The sequence below is a fragment of the Parus major genome, chromosome 3 (assembly GCF_001522545.3).
Source record: "Parus major isolate Abel chromosome 3, Parus_major1.1, whole genome shotgun sequence".
NCBI classification, from domain to species: Eukaryota; Metazoa; Chordata; class Aves; order Passeriformes; family Paridae; genus Parus; species Parus major.
In genome coordinates this window covers 37,665,222-37,687,238 of record NC_031770.1, presented here as the reverse complement: position 1 = coordinate 37,687,238, position 22,017 = coordinate 37,665,222, and the positions used below count along the sequence as shown (strand labels likewise).

The window sequence follows — 22,017 nt, the reverse complement described above, 5'->3', positions numbered from 1 at the left end:
TGAATATATATTCCAAGACATGTATAGAAAATAATTTGGAAGGAGCAAAATGTACTCAGACCGGGTTTGGTGTAGTGGGGAGCTGTAACACTGCTCTAGGGTAGTCCACATGCAAGCAGCCAGTGGCCTCACTCTGGGCAGTGGTGACAATGTGCCCATGTTAACATCTCAAACAATCAGTGCTACTCTCACTCAGACAGAGAAAGACCCATTTGTCAAGACAATGCAACTTCTCCAGCAGAGCTGGCCTTTCACATTTGAAACAGGGCAAACACAAAGGCAAGGGTGGATTTTGCCCCCACCATTGCATCCAGATCCCCAGGCTGATGCCATGTAGATGTACAACTGCACCAATCCTCACATCCTCTCTTAGATCTAAGCCAAAAGATCTGGATTTAAAGCTCGTGGCTTTGTTACCAGCAAAAACAAGACAACCATTATGATGAAGAAACAGCTGGTGAACCTGGGTAAAAATCATCCTTTTGATTAATTTTTCTCTAAAATATCTGACTGCTTATACATATTTATGTCACTTTACTTTTTATGAAATCATTATACAAATACAGATGTGACATACAAGGACTGTGGTCCTTGAGTGAGAAGGAGGTAATTTTTTTTAAAATGATGATTACTTTTAAGCACACAAATATTTTCCAATACATTAACTGTTAATCTCACTGACATGAAAAGCCAGGGTTGTGACATCAAAATTTACTACAATTAATTTAATGCAATGTTAGAAAAAATGGATTATTGGAGTGCATAGAAAACACCAAGAACTATTAAAAAAAGAATTGGCTTAAACAAAAAAAAAGGGCAAAAAAAAGCACATCACAATTGTGTGTAATTTAGAGTAAACATGGCTTGCCCTTGCAGAAGGCAACTGAGATAACTGTGCCCCATCACCTGTCTTGCATGTGCTCTGAAAGCTCTCCCCAGAACACCTGGAGGTATTTCTGATTTCACCAGTTTGAGCAAAGGAAACCCTGAACCTTGACCTAAGTCTTGGCAAATACGTAAAGGAATTACTGATTTTCCAACCATATGTCTATTATCTGTAATTTTAAGCCTACACACATGCTCTGCTAATGAGCTTACACAGCTTTCATCGTTCTTTCAAAGAAGTAGTAAAAAAAATCAGCTGTCTGGGAGTAATGGTGATACATTTCTAAGGAAATCTGGGGGAGGCCAATGAGAAGCCGTGATAATGCTGGTAGCAGAGGTATTTTCCAGAATTGCATGTTACAATCTTTATTATAGAACAAAAAATTATGTCTTAGATGCTTGATTAAAAGGTACTTAGGAGTATGAGGCAATGATAAAGGAAAGAGTCTGCAAGGGAAGACTGAATGTGTGATGTGCAGACCGTCATTACAGGATTTTTTTTTCCTACAGACCATCTGTGCTATAAGAAGGTTTGTATCCTCAAGACAGCCATAATTCACACTAGTGTCATGATACAAGCTACAACCAACAATACTAGAAAGGTTATGTCAGCATCCATGTCACATGGTAAGTACTAAAATAGCCATCCTCTGTAGTTATGGGGATTAACAAAGCTTTCATACAAAAAAGATAATCATTAACCCAAGAGGACAGCATCCATTAAATAGATGAGTCAGAATGATCTGCCCAATGCACCTAAGGGTAAATATCTACTCATAATAATAATGATGATTAGTTGGAATAAAATAGCCACTGAAGTATAGCAGTCTCAGCATACCCTTCTCTGGTTTGACTTTATTTCCAAGTTAGTTTGCCTGGGAAGCCAGCTTTGTCAGCCACAAAAATGTTGCATATGTAAAGTGTGAACATGGATCTGATTCAAACTCTTTATGAAGTTGTCCTTTGTGGGGAAGAATAAATCAACATGAAAATGCTAGGAAGCACATTTGTCATATCTTTGCCTCAAAGTGAAATGTCTGGCAAATTCAGCATGCACCAAGAACTCATTTCAGAGAAAATGTTATTTCTATGTTTAGAAGAAATGCATTGAAAGACTACTGACAGACCTGGAGGATTACAATCAGGATCCCTGATCCCAGCCCTTCCTGGATCAAAAAGCTGGATCAAAAAGCTTCCCAATCTCCCAAATCATGCACCAAAGGTTTTACAGTTCTTGAAGTGAAGTGGAAGTCTTTGCACCTGTCAAGACCTGTGTTAGCTGATGAAATCACCCAGCACACCAAGGCCAGGAGCGGCACTCCCTGCCCTGCCAATGCCAGCTGCTGTAGCCAAGGAAACTCAGCTCAGGCCCTCAGGGACTGAACTCAGCATTTGGCAGGGAACAGAGGAGGATTTGAATTTTGCTATAAAAGGTGGTTTGTATTTTAGTCTAGACATGCTTCTATTCATGCTTTAGGATATTAAAGAAATTCTGGTGTTATTTGTATTCCATGTCATTTAATTTTAAAATTTCACTAGGGTAGTGCTACAGATATAAAATATTATTGCTTTCAAGAAGGACAAGCAAGTTTCTCTCTATGCACTAAAAGCCTGATATGGCAGTTTTGACATCCTGGAGAAGACAAGAAAGGTAAACTAACCCTTAAAACTCACTCAGATCTATTCTTAGCTCTAGACATTTGTTAGCACCTGAAAGTATCCCAGACATTCTTTTAGTTTATTAGATTTCACTTCAAGGCAGGCCAAATGTCAAAAAGGGTTTTTAATCCCCTAAATATGTTGCTTGCAAGTATTTCACAGATACCAGAGCTTGCTCCTGATGGTGATTGTTCCAAAAGTTCTGCTTTACACAAATTAAAGTCAGGGTTTTCATGCACCTGTTCATGTGGAGATGTCATAGATCTTGGGATATTAGATTTTCCAGAAATGATAAATATCTGAGGAGTGCTTAGTATTGGAAAAACAAATAAATTTCTGAAGTGTCTGTGAAGACTGCCCTATGTCCCCAGTTTAGAAGACATTTTTAATCAAATTGTAACTCAAAGTTCAAATTGTAACTCACTTTACTGATGAAAGTGTTTCTTTACTGATTTTAAGTGCATATATTTTGTTGTGTATTTCAGCTTGCCTTGGAACAGATGATTCTTAGCTGAATTTTTTTAAGTGCTACTCGTTAAAGAGCTCTGGTATAATGGTTTGGAGTGGGCTTTTTTTTTTTTTCACAAATCAATAAAACTACTTGGAAAGATAAGCATCATTCCTCCCTTTTGAGTTCTGAAAAACAAAGATACTGCTGAAAAGTAAAGTAACTTCCAAGTCATGGATGGTATCAGTCACAAACCCTGATTCTCAACTTTTATTGTTGATAATGAAAGTACTAGTTATGGTAAAATATAACTATGGTAAAAATCCAGTTTAAGTGGCTCAGTTCACCCTAGTCAAACCAGCATGTATTTTCAGCAATTAGAGTGACTGCAGGAATGCAACAGGTTAACCTGAATGTTACTTCAAAACAAAAATCCCAGTGGAAATGCAATTGAGCCTGCACATAACAAAACGAAGCTAGGTAGTACAAGGTAACATTGAAACATTTTGAAGAAAAATTCAGGGCATTCCTTCCTTCTAGGAGTCATCACCAATACCAAGAAATAAATGGAAGCTGATTTCAGCTACAGGCTGACAAGCATCCATGTCAGGGTTCACATCATGAAGTTCACTGCTCAGGTACAGTTCAAAGCCTAATTAAGCTTTCAAAATCTTCTTGTTAGGAAAAATTTAATTGTCATAGAATGTGTTGGCTTCCTGACTGGAGTGGAAAATGAAAGCCCCGATGAGTCAGTATGGGGAGAGAGAGGAAGGCTCCTTTGCACCACTCCTATCGCTGTGACTCAGAACTGTGCTTTGAATTTGTCAGCTCCAGGAAGGATGAGGTAGTGCAGTCTCCCTGTTCATTTAATTGAAAGTCTGTGAAAAGTCACAGGGTGAGAGTCTAAACCCCTCCTGTCTGCTAAGAAACAGTGGGACATTTCCAGTTCATTTCACTCAGGGCAAGGAAGAGACACCAGGAGCTTAAGACTTCTGGTTGTTACTAACACACACAGAGAACCCCGTGTTCCCTTTGTAAAAACTCAGAGCAATGTGAGCATCAGTATTAAATGTTCTTCAGGATCTTCTAGATTATGTAACACAAAGTGCAAACTGGCTTCAAGTAGGCTGGTCCCAAAGCTAGAGTGTTGGAAAGAAGAGCTCATGGAGTAATTTATGTTGGAAGGAACCTCTGGAGTCATCTGGTCCAAATGCTTTGCCCTAAGTCAGCTCCATTTCCTAAATTAGATCAGGTTGCTCAGGGTGGAATATCTGCAGTTGCTCACCACAGAGTAATCCCATAATGGGAAAGGGTGCAGAGATCCCCTTGGGCTGGCAGAGATTTTTATCATCCATTTCAAATGTGATGGAGAAGAGTGCTACTCCTTAATTATGAACATGTGTTTCATGAAGGAAGACTTGCTGGAGTTACAAATGTCATAGGGAGAATTATTATCTGTTTTGATACAAAATAAATGTAAACTTTTGATGCAGTAACAGATTACCACGTATATAACACTGTTTTTGGAAGCTTAATCTTATTCCAAGGAAAGAGGCACAAATTTGGCTGAAAAATTAATAAAATTTCATTAATACTCTGATTTGAAATAATAAGACATAACTTTAAAAACTCAAATTAACACATATATTCCAAAGCACTTTAAAGCATTAAGGCTGAAAGTATTAATATAATCTAAGAAGGCCAAATCCTTGAATAAGCACAGACCTGTTTTTTCCTGACACTATCAACACTTGAGTTCCTTGTCTCTTGCTTTACTTGGCTCTTTCTTCTATTTTTCATCACTAGTGCTGAGTGTTTATCACTTTACAATGCTACAGTACTGCAGAGATTGCAGAAGAATATTTGAATCTAACAAGGCATGTATGCTTGGAATTTAAAAAGAATACTAATATAGAGATATTTTAGCTCATCATGTCTTAGAAAAGATTTTCTTAATTCTCATTGAAGGCATTTTGCTTTAGCATAAAATATAGATTCTTTCTATAGTTATCTTCCATATGCAGCCACCTTTAGTTATTTCACAAATAAGCATTTATGTGCTGTTACTATAAATGCCATTCAGAAAGCCAACAAGTCAGCAAGTAGAGGAAGTGCTCTGATTGGACAGGAAATATGGAAATGAGGTTTTACTAATGATGTAAGCTTACTAGAGATAGCTGCAACTACTTGCAAACTGCTGAATTAAAAAAACCCAAAACAACGAAACCAACAAAAACCTAAACCAAATAAACCAAAAAACCCAACTGAAAACGAGCCAAGACAGCAGCTGTTATCGCAGTTTTTCCATTTCCAGGAAATGTTATCAATATCAGATGTAATCCTTTCTAAGCCCAGATTTTGGGGTATTTTGCTGTTTGTTTTTTTGTAATAGAAGAAGGAAAAAGAAATCACAGGTTTTGTAACAAAATTTATTAGCAAACATATGAATGTGGTAAAAAATTAAGAGAATAATTTTTCCTTTTTTTAAGTACTTAAACTTATCCAATTAATTTAGACTTTGAAGTTTGCCTATGTTAGTGCTACAGATCAATATCAAACAAAGTAGAGCTAAATAATCTTAGATAAATAGTATGCTCAACAGGGGAATGGAATTTGGAGGCTGGCATCTAATTGGCCTTGGAACAACGTTTACTATTGCAAAACAATATATTAGTCACAAATCATGCTTAACATGCAACAAGACTTGCACCACTTATGTGAATCTGATGTTCTGCCAGTTGTTTTAGATGTATATAAGCTAGTACAATGTAAATAATATTTTTTTAGTTGGAAATCATGTTTGTGTGTGCGAAATTTGCATAGCTTTGCTGGACTGATGTGAAATATGTTTGTTCATCCCATTAATTTCTCATCCAAATATAGCATCGTTAATGCAAAAGGAATTAAAACCATGAAAAAAACAAATCTTTGCATGTGTGTGGAATAAACATTATCTACTTTTTAATGTAATTCAAAGTGACAAACCTGAAAGTCCTCAAGTGCTTCAAAGATCACTGATTTCAATATGAAACACAATCCTAAACCAGCCAATTTTTGACATTGAGTTACATACATATTTAAACCTAAGATGCTTAGCAATCCGTCCTCCTTCCACCAATGGAAGTTTTTTATTAATGCAACCAAAATGCTTTTAAGGGGGAACCCTATGTTTTTCTTCACAAGTAAGAAGCTCAGTAATCCAATACTTTGTGTTCATAACTGCTGCTATGTTTGTACATCTGCCATGTACTAAGGGAATTGGTTGTGTCTAATTTTGCTGTTCAAAGCCATTACCATCTAAAGGGTCTATTTGGTCTCCCTTGCCCATCAAAAATTGCATGGAGAACTAAATGGCTTCCATGACTGCTTTCCTAACTTTGTGACAGAAGGGTGAACCCTTTGAGGGAAGTTTCACCTCAACATGAGGAAAAAATTAGAACTCCTTTCCCTTGAGGGTTGCAGAGCACTGGAACAGAGGCTGCCACAGGTGGCCACAGAGTCTCCCTGTCTGGAGACATCCCAAACCCACCTGGACACGTTCCTGGGTCACCTGCTCTGGGTGACCCTGCCTTGGCAGGTGGGGTTGGATTATGTGGTCTCCTTTCCAACCATACCTACTCTGTGATTCTGTGGAATACAACCATATAAAAATAGGTCAATGCATTAAAAATTTCTCATCAAAATTATGGGAGCAAGAGGTTAGATATGCCTATAGGTTGCTGAATATGCCTAAAGCTGCCAGTTTTCTAGTTTCACTGTTCCCTAATTAAGCTAAACAAGCAAGAGCCTGAAGTCAACAGAGGGTGTTTTAGCAGTGACTTGAGAAAGGACAAGGAGATGAAAGCTATGAATGACTCTGTGGATTTGCCAAGATTTCTTTCATCGCGGTTGGACAAGGACAGAATTTATGCAGTTTAAGGGACAGCTAGCACTGAAACTGGAATGTGCTATCTTATCCTCAAGCCAGATGTAAAGGAACACCCTGCTCCACAGGTATCAGTACTATAAGGATTAGGATATCTCCTTTTGGTGTGTCTTTATACATAAATATATTTATATAAATGTAAATGAATTGGGTAATCTGATTACTGTTCCTTTGTTTTTGCAGTTGAATTAATGAATATTATAGATTAAAAAAAAAAGCCTTCCCTTTATGTGGATTTGCTTTCTTTTTATGAAGGACATAAAAATAAATACTTATCAAAAGCTAGTTAACAGCTATTCATTTTACATTAGGAAAAGCATAGATTTGAATTCATAACAACTTTTCAAGCAAACACAAAAAAAGACAGTTTTTATACAACTAAAATGTATTATAATGTGTAGTCTTACAGGAATGCAAAACAGATAAAAAGAGAAAGGAAATTGTGTCCCTTAGGTGTGGTATTTCTGCAGATTCACAGCTTTTGAATTGGGTAAGTTGAAGGCTTTTCAAAGCAATGTAGAAACTACACATACACCACATTCAGACTGATTTTTTTTTTTTTTTTTTTGGGCTTTAAGAATCTGAATTAAATGTGAAAAAAGATAAGGGTATAAGAACTATTTCATTAGTAATTCTTAACTGGAAAACACATAATCTTCTTCTTGTCTAAATTACACCAGTGCCAGGTGACACAAGATATTTACATGTCAGTAACCTTAGACCACTTATTAAGATTTAGTGGACTGACACACACTTGCAAATACATAGCAAAACATTTTGTTTTGCCACTTATGCAATGTTTATAAGATTACTTTCTTTACCATCTCATATGAAATCATTATTTACTGTGCCACTAAAGATATCACAGACTCTGGGCTGTGTTTATTAAAATGCACTCCTAATGTTTTCACAAAGGGATCACAGTGTTACTAAAACACAAGCATTTTAGTGAGGCCTAAAGACAGCTGTTTGTAACAAGGAAGTAATTGCATACAAAGAGTGTGTATAAAAACAATAGGATAGGAAAAGATTAGCAGATTTTTAAGGTAAAATTAGTATATATACAATTATATACAATAATACATTGACATATATGACAATATTTTAAAAGAAAAATATTTTTAATATATCCCATATATTTGTTACACTTTTTTCTTCATTGTTTTAAGAAAACGGAAATATTCCAGTAAAAATTATTAATGAAAGGTTATTTTTCCCATTTCAGATAGCATTTTTTTCTGATAAAAATAAAATGCAATCAAAGGTCCTAGCTATAGGAGTATGAATGAAGAATATATTTTTCTGATTTTCAGTGTTCATGACACAATTTTACTGCTGGCATGTATGAATATAGGAATAAACTGGTACTCTTACTTGCATTGCTTACACCTGAAGAATTGCAACCATCCAGAAGCATATAATGCCATAGGGCTGTTGGAAAAAAGACAATTAAAAATCTATTCTGGAGCTACACACAGGAGTAAAAATGGCTTTTCTGTGTGCAAAGGGGACACATGACATGCTGAGCACTGAACCTGGTTAGCACTGATCATACAGGTGTCATAACAGAGACAACCTCCAACTGCTAACAATGCAGCAGTCCTGGTTCACTTTGTAGTACTTCTTTTAATATCCTTCTACTTCATTACAAAAGCAGTGAACCTGAACAATCATGCTTAAAAAGGAATATATCTTTGCTCCTCAGGTGAATTTGTAGTTGCTTGTCTAAAACTGCTGCAAATATCATGTTTCCATGGGCTGATGGCAGTGAAGCAGGCACAGTAATTTCATCTTCTCTGCAGTGGTCATTTGAGTTTTTGCTATCCCGATTTGCTGCCATGCCAGCACTTTAAAGCATGAGAGTAGAATTTTTGTCATTTATCATTCTCCAGCAAATCCTGGCAAATATGACCATTTTTGTCCTCCAACGCTGCTAAAGCATGCTACGTTTTGCAGCCACAATCTTAATTCCCTATTCATCATTCACTCATCTTACAATCCTTCCATCCCTGGTGCCTGACGAGCGTACAGCTGCTCAGCCCCCGCAGGAAAGCAGCTCTTACACACACATACACATGCACGTCAGGCCAGCCAGGAGGAGACAAGAGAAGAGGCAAGTGGTATGGCTGAATGCTCTTGGTCAGCTCGGGCCAGCCTAGAGCTTCTTAACAACCAAGAAAACAGTTCTACAGCACAGCAGCGTGTTTGAATGTTTGAAGTCTGCATTTTCATGTATTATAATGAAGAGCAGAACTAAAAAGCTGTCAAGAAATTTCTTCCCTGGCAACTTAAATATGCTTTCTCACACTTGAGTGATCTGAGAGTACATGCACACACTGTAATCAGCTTTACATTAATAACAATGAAATGTCCATTCCTACAAAGGAAAGTCATGCGGGGGTTTTTAGATAAATTTGGGACACCTTGCAAAGATAACTTGGAAGTCAGTGTGACTAATATCTAAGTGGGAAATATTTCAAGAGTAATATTCTCTTGAAGATTTCCTGGAATGCTTATTGCTCAGTGGATAGGGTCAGCCTCCAGAGGAAAGGAAGAAATAACATCTCACAGAATTCCTTTATCGCTTCTCTCCAACAGACCACAGACTGCTGTTTCATCTCCTATGTTGTTTAATGCTAATGGCTGCAGTGAGTTTACAGGTGTCTGACCCAACTCTGCAGCTTCAGTGCTGAACTGGTACCATGGAAGCACTACCTCAAGATTAAGAGAAAATTCTGCATCAGAAAAATATCCCTGCACATTTTTGGACAACAGCAGCTAGAGCAGAATGATGATTTTGAAGGAAATGATGATGTTATTTTAAGGGAAAATAATAACATACATTAATCTCAATAAAATCATGTGAAGAAAATTCATGGGTCACCAAGAAATGTCGTCACTGGATAGTGTGGTATCTGGAAAGGTCCTCCTGAATTACTTGTCCTAACACAGCCAAAGTTTATTGGGTGCTTGACTGATAAGTCAAATAGACATTTCTTGTCTCAGGGAGAAGAATGTGGACATGGGAGAAGTAGAAGAAAAACAAAGACTGGAAGTGGAGGAAGGGAAGCCAAGGACATTCCTTTGGCTAGTTAATTTTCTGAAGTATGCTTCATAAAGGTTCTAACTTATAAGAATATATGCATTATGGTTTAGCATAACTATTCCACAGTGTAACTTAGAATATCCCACTGGATGCCAATTCACATGCTATATCTGGGCCTGTTGACTTTCTGCTGTAATTCTGTAGCAAAACACGGTGAAAACATAGACAGGCTTATCAGCACATCTGTTGCTAGAACCCAGTATCTTTGCTTTACAGTTATGAGTAAAAAATCTCACCTACTTAATTATTCCCAAGTCTGCTTGGGAAATGATTAGAATGGAATGTCAACTGTATTAATGCAAGCATAGGGCTCTTACAGGAACGTGTGTATCAGCTAAAGAATTGACTTTGTAAGATGGAGGAGCTGAGCTGAAGCTGTTGCTAGTCTGTGAGAAGAGAGGTACCAACAGTCTCCCAGTGCTTGAGACCTCTCCTCTTCTATTGTCTTCTTTTCCTTTAATTGTATGGATTAAGAAAAAAAAAAAAACAAAACAACTAATCCAGAAATCTCTTGCTGGTTTTGCAATATCCTCATTTTACAGAGGCATAAGCTTTCCTCTCTACCTAATATCAAAAAATGCAGAAAAGTCAGTAAGTTCAGGCATGCTTGTTATCAGATCTAGTGCTTCAGCCATCTGCCTCAACAGTTCCTGAAACTGCTGATAGTTGTCTGGCAGAGATTATAACCACTGTCACTGAATCCTGAGAAGACATTGAAGAAGTCAGGCTAATATTTATTTACATATCCATGCCCTTTTAATTTATCTATATCTAGCAGCTCAGAATGGCTCTAACTGGGGTTATGGTTCTAGTTATATAGAGGAAATGGCACAAGAAGATTACTTGATTTTATAGGAGAGGAACAATAATAGCACTCACAATTTTCAGCTAACAGACTAACTTAACTTCACACATCCACAGAAGACAACTGTGAAAACAGGCAGAATTAGAGACACAGGGCAGGATACAACACTGTGGCATAAATCTTTTACAGTCAGAACAGAAATTTAGACAACATTAGGAATTGCAACACTTAATATCTGTGGGCTCTGCAGGCGACCCAGTAGGGCTGCATTAAATTTACCTCAGCATATAGCAGGAGCTGTATTCCCAAGAGCAGTTGAAGTGAGTGAAGGGCTGATCAGTGAGTCTCACAGAGGTAGCCAGTGGGGGAACAGGGAGCAGAAGAGCTTTTCTTTGAGACTTAAATATTTGTATTTGGCCTGGAGCTACAGCCCAGGAGCTTTTCTGATGGTAGATAGCTATTGCCATTCCTTCTGGATGAGATTAAATTTAAAAGCAAGTTGTGTCACGAAACTGTAGTGATGCCTGTTTCCCATGGATGTGTGCTGATTTTGCACTACACCTCTTTACAATGACAATTTGTTTCCCACAAGTTCTACCAACTAATAGAGGGTATGAGCTAAGGCATGTTTTGAACTTTTTATCTCTTGCATACCCTACTGACAGTTCTTTCACCAGGGCATGAATTTGGATCCCTCCCTCCCAGCCAGATGCTTATTTTTCCAGAAGCTCAGCCCTGTTTTCAGTTTGACTGAATTTGGACAATGAGTTTAAAAGTTATGTGAGTTGAAGGGTGGGAAAGATTTACAGAAAAGAATAACCTTATGGCCCATTAAGCCTGGTGCTCTTAAGAAGGCAGGCAAAAAGGATATGAGCAGGGGCAGGAATGACTGTCTTAGTTTTTATAGTTTGAAAACCTAGTGATGAAGCACCTTCCCAGGAAGCAGGAAACAAGCCCAGCCTATGTGTTTTCAAATCTGCATCTTTCATGACCAGGAAGATTTCACCTAATTATCAAATCACTTACTCACAGAGAAAGGCTCTTGTGACCTCTACTGTAGGTGTAGAATTATCAACCACCTCACCCTTGGTAAATCACAGATCTACTAATTACCAAAGAAGAGCAACAGCCTTGCCCTTAATGGGTCGCAGCTATGACTAATGAAGATAACTGTGATAGAAGGGATGGGTTGGCTGCTCAGGAAAAACCTGGAGGAAAGGAATCCTGAGGAAGGGGAGCTGGAGAAAGAGAACCTTGGGGAAGTAGAGGAGCCCTGAGGAAGAAGGAGTGATCCAGAGAGACGCTAAGAAGAACAAAACAAGGAAGAGAGTTGCTGCTATAAAAGATCTGCTGTGGGGTCAGTCTGGGTCTGATGGAGTTGGAGCCTGATGTTGGAGCCTGCACTCGTGGTTGAGCCAGGTAAAAGCCTGTGGTCAGAGCCTGCAAACCAATACCTGCAGTCACAGGCCAGCAGGAAATAACCAGCAGTCAGAGGCTGCAGGTGACCCTACAGTAGGAGCTTGCTGTAGTCAGTCAGGGTGGCTCAGCTGTAAAGAATAATAAACTGGGACCCTTTTCACATTGTTAAATGTGTCTTGGCTCATTTCTTCCCCCTAACAAGAGTTCTGCTGCAACACTCTATGCTTATGATTTGGCAAGGAAGCAGCTGTGGAGACAGACCTATTGTTAGACTATGAACTTGTGCCAATATTTCAGAGAAACACAAAGTTTAGCACCTGAATCCAATTTTCAGCAGCTACCTGAGTGGGTCGATCCTGAGCCCTTAGCAGTTCCCAAATGAAGGCTGCAGTGAATCAGAACATCTGTACACAAAGCCAGATATTTAAATGTCTAAATACATATTTACATGAATACAGTCTACAGTGCCAATTTTTAAGTGTTTTGACTTGAGCTAACTTCCTAACAGATGGTTATTCTGAATCTATCTTCATTTATTTATGGCTGTTTATGTTTTTACAGACATAATAAATGATCCAAAGCCTATTCCTTGTCTATTTATTTGTATTTTAATAACAGTTAAAGATATTATTGTACTGCATAATTTATACAAATTATATAAAGATGGACTTTTGGTGTTGTACTTACATGAGATCCCTCTGAATATTCAAGGAAAAACTTCTATGACCATAAGGCAAAATGAACAAGCATAAATGAGATGTTAGAATCATCAATACTATTGTGAGATGTCGCCATAAATAAACAATGCCCAAAATATATGAAATCAAAAAAAGAGGAGAAAATATAGGAAGAGAAAGGAAAGTATTTACGTACATGTATGAGAAGCTTTGGAAATTGGAATGTAATAAAATTCATGCAAATTTTCTCAATAAGATAAAGCTCATGGAACATAAAATGCTGGTTTTGTTTCATAAGCAGATATGGACCTGACTCAGGAAACTGTCATGAAAATGTGTGATTGCAAAATCAGGACTAAAGTGTGTTTATTTATATCAAAGCATTTCCTAACTAGAGAAACAAGCATATATAAAGTATTAAGAAATGAAGGGTACAATACTGCTGCCAGCTACAGTCATGCCTCACCATGTAAATCAATGAGTTTCAGAAAAGTAAATGAGAGAGGGAGTTAGCTTTTCTCTGCCCACTACAGTGATTAATTTGCTTACTTTCAATAAGAAAAGTACTAGCTATGTTGTTATCTTGTAGCTTTTTTTCACATTATCAATAGCACCAGAAAACAACAGCTATCCATTACCCCTCTAAAAGCAAAAGGCACATGTGACCATGAAATACTGTGAGACTTTGGTAAAAAATATAATGAGAAAGAAAATCTCTCAACTTTGAAGTTGTATTTGTTTATATGTAAGTTTTACTATGCAGGGAAAGCAAAGCTTCCTGTAATCATTTTCTTATATTACTATGACATGAATTTTTAATGCATGGTTTTAACTACAATTGTTTGAAGAAGGTTCAGAAGATATTAGAGTTGCCAACTTTCATTGTACAACTTCACATGCACTGTAACACCACTGCATTTGTATCAAGAAATCAGGTCTGGAAGGAAAGACAAGGAAATTTTCCCACTGAATGATAAAGTTGTTTTATTTCCATAAGACAAATAAATTTTTCAGGAAACATAAACTCAAAAAAATTATTGATGTAGAATGGTTTTTATCGCATCAGCTGCGGAACTCCACTGGAGAAAACAGAAAGGAGAAGCCCTTAGGCCACATTTCGTGTGACCTAATTCTTTCAAGGGTATGTTTCTGCAAATTTTTAGGAAGTGACAATGTAAATGAACAACAGTTCCCACTGTGATATTTTCATGGAATCTCTGCATAACCTCCGAACAGCAGACTTTGCACCAACACTATAGTACATTGTTGTAGAGCTTAATTACTTTTGGATGTAAATGAGTAGAAAAACAATTATCACACACCCAGCAGAAGAAATGGTTATGCTTCTATAAATTTCTGGTATTCTACTGCTGTGATTGTCAATTTAAAGTTTCAGTCTCTGTGCTGCTGCCAGTTAATGATTAGTCTACTACATTTTGGTGAAATTGCACTCCAGTCAAGGGAAATGAAGTAAAAAGATGAGGGGAAAAAAGAAACTAATATTGTTGAAGTCTAATTAGAGTAGCAGGGCCAGTGCTGGACTTAGCTGTGATGAGGTTGATTTTCTATTAAACTCAATACACTGAATTCACTGAGAGCAAGATCAAATGTCATGATTTCATTTTCATGGGTGATGTGTTAATAGGAGTGGGATTAACTTCTTCCTCGTGTAGTGATTTTTTTTTACATTAATGCAAATCAGAATGCAATCATTCTTCCCTTTGCGAGTATAGTTCTAAAATCTGCCACTTTCAGAAGGATTACTGCCATGCAGCTTATTTTGAAGGAAATCACACTGCTTTAACAAAAGAAAAAAATCGTTCTATTGACTTCAGCATCATCAGCAATATCTTCCAGAAATACATTTAAAAGCTTCCTATGTCAGACAACAATTTCTTACTTACATAGTTTTAATTCACGCTGCTTTGTTTCTAAATGAGTACTTGTAGCAAGTGAATGTGCTTTCATTTAGCAGCTTAAGTTTTCCATTTAAACAACTAAAGATCTCATTTGAGCCATAGTTGATAAAAACATGATAATAAAATTCTTTTTAAATGAATATAATTGGATTTTATCTTGAAAATAGTAATCCTCCTCCAAAAGGCCCCACAAACCCCAGAAAACTGCAAGCCAAACCCCCACCCCCAACCAATACCTATTAAACTCTGTATTTCTTCCCTAGAACATTGATGTATCATATTATTTCACTTCTCCTTGAAAAGTGTTAATGGGCATTAACCACAGCTTTACCAGCCATATGTGCTGAAATACTTCAGGGTTCCTGACACATGATGTCACACTTGGTACAATAAGTATTGACAATAAAACCTGCTTGAATGCCAATAAATATATATTGTGGAGAAATATTACATGTGAAGCTTCATCCTTCTACCTACAATTATTTAATACAGACAGATCCAAACCACATGTAATTTAGATAAGGCAGAATAGCATTTTAAATGAAAAAGGTCAGATGTATGTACTACACATTTTTCATTTTAAATTGTACACAAAGTCTACTTGTAGACCTTTGAAATTGATGGCAAATGTGATTGTTTATTCAGCTGGAGCTTTAAGTATTTCATATATAATGCATATGTTCCCTGAAATAGTTTAAATTGGCTATTACAAACAAATACAGGGATGTCATGCACACATCTCAAATATTCTATACAACAGATTTAAAATGTGATGTGGACATCAATTCCCTAATGCTTCATAATGCCTATCTGATAGTAAAATAAATCAATAGATTAATTTATTTATTTTTATATATTTATTTGTTTTTATAATATTTATTATTATTTATTTTATTTTTCATTTGATTTTCTAAGAGAACTGTAATGCCCTGCTTCTTACATGGATACAAGGAAAATCTAAGGAATACATACTATATTTATATATATTTTACTTTCTTTTTAAAATGTTCTGTTCTGAGGATTTTCTCAAAAATTATTTTGAGAAACATCTTTAACTTAAATACCTCTATAGGCAGGCTTATTTTCATTGGGAAGTAACTTTCCAAAATCTCTGACTTGTCAAAAGCTCCATCATGTTGTTTATTTATCTCAATAATGTTCTCAGCTTTCAACTGTCCCAGTGTCTCATGTTGTCTTAGGTTGCAATGCAAGCTGTAACCAGAAGTTTGTATTCTATTACCAGCTGTTAAAAGCAGCTGGGGCAGTGTTCTTTATCTCTTCCATATCCCATCCCTCATAACTCCAGGGTTATATTTTCTGTTAATGGGCCATTGAGTCTCACTGCATGACTGATAAATTCCATCATCCCATTGTCAGATGCTCCACCCAGGGGGAGGAGCCAAGCATTCCTACCTGGATATGATCTGAGACTTGAAATACCACGGCCAGCTTTTTTCCACTGGATTCACAAAGAAAACCAGACAGTTCTACATCACCACTGGACCGTCAGAGGAAAACTACACTCTTCTACAGGATCACTGCTTCTACAGAACCACATCTGTCACTGCAGGAGGACTGCAGCCACCATTTATTCAGACCAACAGGGTGTCAGGTTGTATTCTGACTCTGTCAGTGGATTTTTTTTTGTACTACTGCATTTTAATTTTCCTAGTAAAGGACTGTTATTCCTATTCCCATATCTTTGCTGAAAACCCCTTAATTTCAAATTATACTAATTTGGGGGAAGGGGCTTATATTTCCATTTTAAGGGAAGCTCCTACCTTCCTTAGCATACACCTGTCTCTTCAGATCTGGACACATGTGAATCAGGTCTTAAATCACAGAAGTTGTAAAAAATTCACATTCTATCAAGACAGAAAATGACAAGAAGAGACTACTTAGTTAAATTCTGCTAAAGATATCATCTTCCAGCCTATCACCTTATACTGATGGAGTCTCATGCTAGCTAGAGCACCAATGCAGTTCATTTGAATAGCTTGGCATTCAATCATAGAAAGACTGAATAGTCAAAAAATTTTGAAAACTCTCTTTTTCCACTGGAAGTTAACTACAAAGCTGTACCTGAGCCTGTTGTCTTATGGTTAGGTCCTGGCTTTTTCATTGAAAACTGCCTGAATGAATTACTGAATTTATATTATTTCAGCAGAAAGTACAACAAACACTTGCTGTTGTTATCCTTTAAAATTGTCAGGCTGAAGATGTGGGCTCTATCTGTGAAAGTCCTGTAGGAAATGTATTTCCCCACATGCTGCAGAATATATTTATACTTGAGGAGACTGCCATCCTCGGTTGTTCTCTTTTGTATTAATCATGAATTTATCAATCTGAAAAACAAAGCTCATGGGAGCAGAAGATAGGCTAATTCAATAAACAAAATAAAAGATTTCAGATTCCCTGTCAGAGGACATTATATTGACCACAATTTTCTCAGCTTTCAGAACAAAGCTGAAAACTCACTTCAAATTAATATCCTCATATTCACTATAAAAAGCAGCTATGAAGAAAAAATAGAACGTGGCTCATGGTGAAAAGAGTGAGGTTAAGAGTAAATGAGATTGCTGAGCTGTTGTGAGCCTAATTAATTTTTGGAAAATACTCAAATCATATGATAGGTAACATTAAGATAGGTGAGAAATACTTTACCCTGGAAAAGCATTTGATGTTGGGAAATGTTGGCTAAATAGAAAATCAGATAGGAGGGTGATTTTTTATTTTTTTTTTTTACTTAGCAGTGAAATAGTCACATTAAGTAATACTTTGTGGCTTTTACCATAATCACAATTGATTCCTTAGTTGCAATGGTTTCTAGAAAGGAAAATGGTTTAAGTTAAGAAAATGTGCTATTTAAAATGCATGTGTATGGTACTTTGTAATAAGGTATGGATTATAGCTGTGTAATTGACTGACATTCAATTAAAAAACTTTAAATTAAGTAAAGGTGTATATTGAACTGTTGCTTTTAGTGCACTTCTGGTGGCAAATCAAGAAATTGCTCTTCAACTGTATCACCAGGGGTGTGGAGCTGTGTGTTGAAGGGCAGTGTCTGTAATGAACACAACTGATCTGTCCCTAACAGGCGTTATCTCATGATATGCACATGATGTTTTCATCTTCTGAACTGAACAGAAAACATTAGGACAAAATTTTAGATTACTTTCCCATAAAATTTAAATACAACTACCCTTAGATTACTTTTTTGGAGTAACAAGCACTTATATGAGCTGAAGATCTGGCCAATTGCATTTATTTACAAAAGACGAAGTGTTTTTCCCAAAGACAAATGAGTTAATAAGTTTCTGAAACAAGCACAAGAAATCATCTTACCATCTTAAAAACACCTAGAAAAATAGACTTGGTATGTTTGGAAATATAACATGGATGATGATAAAAACTAATTTTTAAGTCTGCATTAAAGTCCAATATTCACTCCAGGTTTATTGACCTAGCAGGAAACAAGTGCTATTTAAATCTTAAAACTGCTAGTGCAGAGAATTGAGTTTGGTTTTAGAAAGGAGAACAGGAGTAATAGACTGAGTGAAAGATGAGGTTCTTGGACCTCTAGATCATGATGTCAATGAGGAGCATGTGGCAGAGCCCACCTTTTGATATGATGAGCTTTCTGTGCTGGAGATCATTCCTTGGAGTTGTTTTACTTACAATATTGACATTAGACCTACTTCATCACAGCTCATGTAAACGGGGAAATGGCAAGACCATGGTCATTAGAGATGTCTATAAATAACAAAAGAATTAATTCACTTTTGTCCGTGAAGGTGAAGTAAATGAGTAAAGAAGAGGTATTTCCTACTCCTACTGTGTAAGGTCAAACTCCCTTCATGAACACAGATACTGTTTTAATTGAGGTACAAGTAGATCTGCAAACAGAACCTAAGGTAAGGCATCTGCAATTTTAAGCAGAAATAACGGTAGTAGAATGTACATAATATTAAATACTTAACAAATTGACCTTAGTGGAGTTTACAAATTTGGATATAAATATAAAATGCAGTTATTTGAATCACCATATGTACTTCAGTTATACATTATGACCATCCTTTTGCATAATTTTAACACCATTTGTTCATTACACTTTATTTATTTATTAAAAGAAACAAATAATCTATGTTTTATTTTTCAGAGAGATATTTTCTTATAAATAACGAACCAGAAGAAAGCGCTTAAAATTATTCTACTTCATACAAAATGTTATAAGTTTCAGCATGTATTTTAAATAGTCCAGAAGAACTGGATTGTTTGGGTTGGGTTTTTTTAGTTTGGTACACACCACTGCTTCATGTTGAACAATTAAACTGGTCAATACATGTTTCTCTGTGAATGATGAATGAAAAACATACTGTCAGCATGTTTGTTAAATGTCACTGAATATAGCACATATGGTAGAAATGAAATCTCATATTTTCTTCTAAATGTGTAGATCACAGGTTGCATTAAGTGGAGCATAACTTCCACGCAATGTTTGGATTTTGTACCATTGCATCTCAGTAAATTCTTCTAATTTCATCATTATAGCATGTCCTCTAAGATGTTGAAAGTTTTGGGGTTTTGTTTGTTTGGTTTTATTTTCTTTATGTTTTATGTCTTATTTTTAACATATTATTTCATAACTTCTATATTTCTGAATCCCGTGATTGATTAGAATAGGGATTTGAACAAATAAGTATTTTGTTGGCTTCAAACTACTGATCAAATACAAAGAGATGAAAATCAAAACATAACCTGGGTGTCAGTGAATGATGGCTGCTTACCTGATTTCTAACATGGGCTCTCACGGGCTTCAGTAGAACCCTAATCCACCAGGGACTTTTTCTGATGAATATCCTGACTATCACTCACAGGCTTCATTTATAAAGAAGAGCCCACAATAACCTCTCATTTCTCCTGTCTTTCAGGTGTGTAGCTGATATACTTGGATGTTTATGTCAGTGGGCATTTACTTTATGGCTTGCTAGCTCGATTTAGTAGCTAGTCCCTATTTATGTCTTAACTAGCATGTATGTAAGTTTTTCAGTGAGCTACACTTACACAGAAATAGAGTTTGAAATATTATTTCAAATGACAAAATACTAATTAATATATAAGGTAAGTGAGCATGGCTACAATACATGTTGCAAGTCAGTAATCTATAAAAATTTTTGGATTTGCTATTTAGAAACTGATGTGTTGAGCTATAGATCCTGATACACATAATAACTTTTACAGGTCTTGATGATATTAATACCAGGCTTTTACATACATATATAAAGCCTCTAGGATTGTTGGCAATAGAATAAAAATAAATAAGATGTAGAAAAAAGCCTTCGAACAAGAAGCCAAATAAGGCACAGGATCTTCTCTAAACTCAGTCAGAGAAAAAATAATCTTTAAGTATTTTTCTCTTTCCACATAAGCTCTGGAGGTTAATAAAACACATAAAATTGAGTCAGTAGTATGACTGCTTAACTAACCCTGAAGTTTTCCAAAATATATAAGACAAAGATCATCTAAGCTTATTTCACAACTATAGTCACCCACATGATGAAATCATTGGCCTGCACTAAAAGTTAAATTGGCTTCTGGATGAAGAAAGAGTATATTTCAACAGTATTACCAGGTAAGTTTTAGACTTAAATTGGTATGAATATAAAGATAAGGGAAGAAACATAGATAGCATGCTGAGTTGACACACATTAACTGGATTTTCACCCCAACACATAAGAGTTGGAAGTCAAAGTGTACAATTGTTTTCTGTTCCATTTGTCCACAGTACATCACCATGGACTTTTCTCCAATTAATTGTGATTTATAGCTGTATTCAAAAAGTCTAGAACTATACTGGAAGCTGTAAAATGAGAAAGTTCCAACACTCCTGTAGAAAGGTAAAGGTGCATGATACTTCTACATTTATCTCCTTTCCATGGTTAACAGCATTTACCCTTTCCAAGAACAGAAATCAGACATGAAACAAGAAATGCAAGTAACAAGGACAAATAGTCTTTCCTTCCGCACAAATAACAGTAAAATGAAAGAATAGAAAGAGGATTGGAAGGAAATGCTGTGTGACAGGTCTTCTGGAAGTTTTCAGGAAGCATGAAGATTATGTGCATTTAGGAGGATAAAAAATCAGATTTCATTTAAACACAAATGATATACATTTCAGTTAATTAACATGATTATTATGATGTCAGTAGATAAATCTCTTTCGTTTCTTGCAGCGGCCTTCTGCCACTACTAACTTCACTCTCAGTTTATTTCTTTCAGGAAACAAAGGGGCTCATTTATGTAAATAAACTTGATATGGGCAGACATGAACTGCCTTTCTGATGGCTGATATTGCAGATTTCTAATGCATTAGTTTCTGACAACACTGACTCACTTTCCAGAGTGAATCCTGTCCACTGGATGAATTGTACAAGGTACATATACAGTTATAAAAAGGTACTCTCTGAACCCTCCCACAAGAAGAAATGTAGAAGCAGGTAAGCAAGTTAAGCCAATAATTACCAGGGACAACAAAAATCCCATATCTTCTTGCTGGAATATACTCTCAAGTAGTTTATCTTTCCATTTCTCATGTATTCATCTCTGCCACTTCATCCAGAAGAAAAGGTAGGAATTGATAGGCTTTAGTTATTGCAGAACAATCAGCCAAGCATCAGAAAGGTTCCTCTCTGGACTTTTCCATCCATTCCCAAGCTGCTAAACTATCTGAAGATTGATTTGAACTCCTTTCTACTTTGTAAAATTACTGTTCAATTTCTGATTCTAGAAAGACTTACTGACCTTCGGTTTTGGGTAAATATCCAGTGTAACACAAAACTTCTGAACTTCTGAATGTTCACAGACTACCCAGGCAAGTGCTGGTCATTCCTGTTTATAAAATTCAGTCTACAAAATGCATCTAAGCACTAGGTTTGATAACAAGCTAAGGGAACACTTAGATCAATTAAATATTAAACAATTTGTCACTAAGAGGCATCATTGTAATTTTCCAGTGTGAAGTCAATTGGAATGATAAGAGAGTAATTTTGTGCTAAATGAGAGATAGCATTGTCATGCTTTCTTAAAATTTGCACTCAAATTAAGGGCCAGGGGTCAAAATAGAAAGCAAACCTAATTTTAGACCTTAGTCTCCAACTTCAGGAAATCAGTTAAA

General features: G+C 36.3%; 1 protein-coding gene and 1 long non-coding RNA gene across 2 annotated transcripts in view; one reads left to right on the top strand and one right to left on the bottom strand.

Moving 5' to 3' along the window:
* The window catches only part of PACRG (parkin coregulated), a 215,193-nt gene that overhangs the window by 1,204 nt on the left and 191,972 nt on the right, over positions 1-22,017 (bottom strand). The gene's annotated exons all lie outside the window — the stretch shown is intronic.
* On the top strand, positions 1,011-9,808 carry LOC117244023. Its single transcript, XR_004496326.1, has 3 exons — positions 1,011-1,512; positions 1,983-7,407; positions 9,516-9,808. It is a non-coding gene; the product is annotated as an uncharacterized LOC117244023 (long non-coding RNA).